At 38.6% G+C, this 5,132-nt stretch overlaps 1 protein-coding gene across 2 annotated transcripts in view; it reads left to right on the forward strand.

Annotated features, from left to right (window-relative positions):
• The first annotated feature begins 2,829 nt into the window (after window positions 1-2,829).
• smim22 (small integral membrane protein 22) overlaps window positions 2,830-5,132 on the forward strand; it is a 7,323-nt gene continuing 5,020 nt past the window's right edge. For both annotated transcript variants that reach the window (XM_056401831.1, XM_056401833.1), the window contains exon 1: window positions 2,830-2,941. The gene's annotated coding sequence lies outside the window, so the exon portion shown is untranslated. The remainder of the gene's footprint in view (window positions 2,942-5,132) is intronic.

Here is a 5,132-nt window from a genome sequence, read left to right on the forward strand (position 1 = left end):
CTGCTTCCACGTAGGGAAAAATGTGACGACAACTGAAACGTGATGTGTTCATTGGTTCATTTCCGTACAGGCTGGGTCCCGCCCATCCACACTGCTGAACCAATAATAATCATTCCAAAGCATAACATAGCAAAACATGACAAACTGAAACAATTCATTTATCAATTCCAATATAACAAGTTTCAGCCATTAAACACCTGCTGAAGTTTTGATTTTTATTTATTTATTTTTTAATAAACCAAATATTTATTTTGTAAATGTAGCGCCGTAACTATGACAACCTCGTTGTTTTACAGACAACACTGACATTATAAGAATGTATCACATCTCTAAAGAAGGTTATTTAACGTCATACATCATGTAGACATGGATTACTTATATTCTATATGAAAACCATATTCTGTTTACAAATAATAATAATAATTATAAGAATAATGATCATAATAATAACAGTAAAGAAAATACATAAAAGTAATAGTAAACACAAAGAAAAAAGGAAGATACAAAACAACATTTATGTTTATAATATTTTGTAAACACCTGCTGAAGTGGTCCGCTCCTCCTGAGTCCCTCCTTTTAATGCCGGACCTCAGACATCATTTCACTTCATTACTCACCTCACAATCAATCTGAAGTCTTATTAGAGGCTGCATCCATACTGGATCAAAGTCCTGTGGGCTCCAGTAAGGCTTGATACTTGATGTGCCCTTTTCTTTTATAGCCTGTACCCCTGTGTGTACCACTTGACCATATTATTTCTCTCTGGAGAATACACCAACAATTGTCTAATAAAGGTAAGAACAGAAATCCAGTCCCTCAAATGTGAAAGAAATTCATTTTAAGATATTGAACAAGATTTATCCTCGTAATGACCTCTTACACCATAATAGTTCTACTTTCTGCAATTCAAACACTGAGACCATAGAACATGGGAGGCTTTCCAGTATTGGATAACATGCAATAATCACAATATTCCAACTCTAACATATGAAAATATAAAATGTAATTTCTTAAAAAGAACACCTACATTTGATGTCTAAATGAAATTACATTATATAAAAAATATGTGAAATGCTGTTATATTAAAAAACGTCCAACATCTATATGAATATGCACTTTGATACCTGACTGACCATTTATTTTTGTCCCTTTATCTTTAAGTTTAAGTTTATTATTTTTCGTCAGTCTTGTTGACCTATAGTGTTCTTATTCTTATTACTACTTTCACAGTTGTTTCTATTGTTTCTGTATTTATCCTACATGTCAGTCTTGGCTTTTTGACTCTTGTAAAGATTGTCAATAAAAAACATTTGTGAAAAATGTGATAATTGGTCCTGTTCATATTTCTAACATTGGACCATGGTCAACTAACTTAGAACATACAGCCAGAAATGTACTGTGGGAACAGTTGTTGATCCAAACCTCAGCTAACTCTGAAATATGAGTAAAATATTAAAAAAGTTAGGCCAATGCTTTTCAGGGTCATCCATGTCTATTTCCTTTAACCTTACTGTAGTTCAGTATTTGCTTGGTTGGATGATGCAGTTGTCCATCTACAGTTGATGCAGAATGCAGCACTGAGCCCATGTATCCTCCAGATCTATGTCAATAATAGACCAAATATTAGAGACTGTAGCTTTCAAAATGACCGACTCTGATTTAAGTAAAACTGTGACATTATGTCCAAAGAGTCTTTAGAGAAATTAATTGATTCAGAGGTCTGCCACTGGAGTTTTTTGATAAGCTGCTGCTGTTTTACCAGCTTGTGGCTCTTAGAAACAGTGTATGATATTTTATTTGGCATCTACCACTTCCAGAGGTGAACTGAGTCCACAGCTCCATGGCTTGAGTGACAGTCGTTGTTGTTCAGTCAGATTGTTACTTGAGTTAAAGTACTGAATTATTCAAATGTACATTTTTCATGTCAACACAGTTAATACTGTTGTATTGTTCTACATTTACAGAACCTAATGACTCTGAAACAACCTACTGACTGACTGACTGACTGACCGACTGACTGACTGACTGTAGAACCTGTAGAATAAAGAGAGAGAGAGAGAGAGAGAGAGAGTATGATACAAAGACTGCAGACATGGACATAAAAACAATTGAATCAATTAAAGAAGCCATTGTTGTTTTCATATTTCTTATATTTCAGTCAGTGACTAAGTGTGGTCGTGGTAAACACAGAAAGCATTTCAAACGAAAGGAATCTTTCTTTATTTCTAAACCTTAACAGACCTCAGATCAGAGCATGGTCTCTGGTGCAGAATCTTCTGCCTCATCTTTATCTAACGTCGCCATTGTTAGCTGACAGGTTCAAACATGACTGACAGTGGAGGAGTTTGCTGTGATTGGATTTTCTCCTGTGATGAACACAGTGTATGGTATATCATATTTTCAAAATAAAATAAAATTCATTCACTGACTAACAGCTCTGCTTCAAAGTAAAAGTACTTCATAGAAATGTAGAGGAGTCAACAATATTAGTCTTTAAGTGTAGAGGAGTAAAAGTCAGATGTTTCTAAAAAAAATAAAACTCAAGTAAAGTGCAGATACTGGAAAATATACTGAAGTACAGTACTCAGGTAAATGTACTTAGTTACTGTCCACCCCTGACCACTTCTCACCAGCCTAGTTCTCATTGACATGTGCCACTGCTAATTCTAATATGCAGATGTTATGTGTAACTTATAAACAGCTGATGATTCCAGTGTCTCTGGCAGATACTGTAGGTGCTGTGCCACACATGCGTCAGTGTCACGGTGTGTGTGCAGTGTACCTCTCCCTAGTGGCTTATTTTGACCCCTCCGTCGGAAAGCGTTTATTTTAAATGCGGAAGGAGGAAGGTGGAGCGGCGTCAGGTGAGTGATTAACAGGTGCGCCAGGTAGACTTTCATCCCGGAAGGAAAAAGACTAAAACAAACGACGCTACTGACAGGTAGGCACCTGCTGCTCTGAATAACGTCACATATTACACACTGTAGCGTTTATAACAAAACGAATAACTGATGAATTTATTCAAATGTATGTTGTCAAGTTTTATCTTTAAAACGTTCGAGTGAACGACACTGATTCACCTGCAGCATCAATCATGTCTAATGACTCACCTTAGTTACAATCAACACAAAGTCAAGTGTGTTTGATTCATGTTTGTGTGTGTTTGCTGTGAGAGTGTTGGAATGTGTGTTTTCACTGTAGACGCCTGTGTTGTGACTGAGTGAATGGCAACTAACGTGAATCCCACTCAGCTTTGTTTGTTAGTGCTTCCGGAGCTGATGAGCAGCTGGTGAACCCATTCACCACCGTCAGGGTTTTAAATGTCAGTTTAAAACACTGACAAAGCTTTGATGGTGTGACAGAGAAAATGAAACAGAAACAGCTAAAAGGAATTCAGCCGTTTTAACTGTGACGTCATAGCGTCTGCTGTGGCCTTTTGTTTTAGCTGTGGATGGATGGAAGCGAGCAATAAAATATGGACTGGGCTTTATTTCTAAATCACATAATAAGGCTTTTGTCTGGAGGAAGAACATTAACCCCGCCTGATACGGCTGATAGTAATGGACCTGAATGTAACATTGTGGTGTGATTAAGTTCCGCCTACATGTGGTTCTCCACCGTAGTGATTCTTAATGGAAGATGATGATGATGACGCGCTCTGAGCATCATGAATACCACACTGTCACCTGTTATGTAAAATGAAAAACAAACCCTCAAGCACAAGTTTAGTGTTTTTTAAGTGTGTCCTCAGAGAGTATCTCAGGTTCATTCTAACTCCTTAGTAACTCCTTAGGCTTCAGCAGCCTGAATGAATCAAATCAAGTTACAGATAAATTCAGTCACAGTTAAAATTCCCACTTTTTTCCCTGGACAGTGTTTTTGTCCTGAGCAGCAATGAAGGGAAAGTTATGATGGATTATTAGGGTCACATTGAGGAAAAAAAATCATGCTTTTAGAAAAAAAGTCATAGAATAAAATTGTAATTTTACAAGAAAAGAAGTCATAATATTATGAGAATAAAGTTGTAATTGTAGGTTGCATGTTGTTTTATAGGGGAAATAGATAGATACAATAGATAGATAGATAGATCTTCTTCCCCGTTCCTGATACACGCAACAATAGCTGAGTCATCCAAGTATTTCTAGATGTGGCAGGACTCAGTTGTATTTAAAGTCTGCCATAAACAGGGTGAACAGGAACAGAGCCAGAACAGATCCCTGTGGAGCCCCAGTGCTGTTCATCACTGTCCCTGAGACACAGTCACCCAGCCTGACGTACTGTGGTCGTCTCTTCGTCAGGTAATCCACAATCCAGGACGTGAAGCAGGGATCCACCCCCATCCCTTCCAGCTTGTCTTTAAGGATGGGGGGTTGGATGGTGTTAAATGCACTTGAGAAATCAAAGAACATAATCCTCATGTAACCACCTGGCTCATCCAAGTAAGAATGGGCCAGTGGAGCATTTAAAGGACGGCATCATCCACTCCAATATGTTCTCTGTAGGCAAACTGTAGGGGGTCTAGTGCATGTTCAACCTGTGGCCTTCAGAAGGTGGAGAAGCAGCCACTCCAGGGTCTTCATGATGTGTGATGTGAGGGCCACCGGTCTGTAGTCATTTATCTCAGCCGGTCGTCCTACAGGGTTTGTTGTTTGGAAAGCAGGGTACAGTCCTTGCTGATATAACAGTGTCCATACAGAAGTTAATGTAGTCTGTGGTACATTCAACCATTCTATCAAGGTTGAGCCTCCTTGCTTTTATCATTTTCCTGTGACTCCAACAGGACATTCCAATCTGTGCTCTCAAAACAGTCTCTTAGACACTCACTGGCCTCCGGGGTCCAGTTCCTGAATGAGCGGGTGGTTGCAGTCTGCCTCAGTACACAGGACTTGTAGGAAGGCTGAACAAAAACCAGATTATGATCTGATCTGCCAAGTGGTGGTAGAGCTGAAGTAGGGTAGGCCTCCTTGACATTTGTATACAACAGATCCAGGGTCTTATTTTCCCTAAATATCAGAAGCGTCCTGTGAAGTTCTACTTTAGCAGGTTTCACAAATAAGGAGAAACTTCATCTTTTGAATCATCATCATCATCATCATCATCATCATCATCAGGACATTGACAAGATTGTGAAG

The sequence above is a fragment of the Seriola aureovittata genome, chromosome 17, assembly GCF_021018895.1.
Source record: "Seriola aureovittata isolate HTS-2021-v1 ecotype China chromosome 17, ASM2101889v1, whole genome shotgun sequence".
NCBI lineage: Eukaryota > Metazoa > Chordata > Actinopteri > Carangiformes > Carangidae > Seriola > Seriola aureovittata.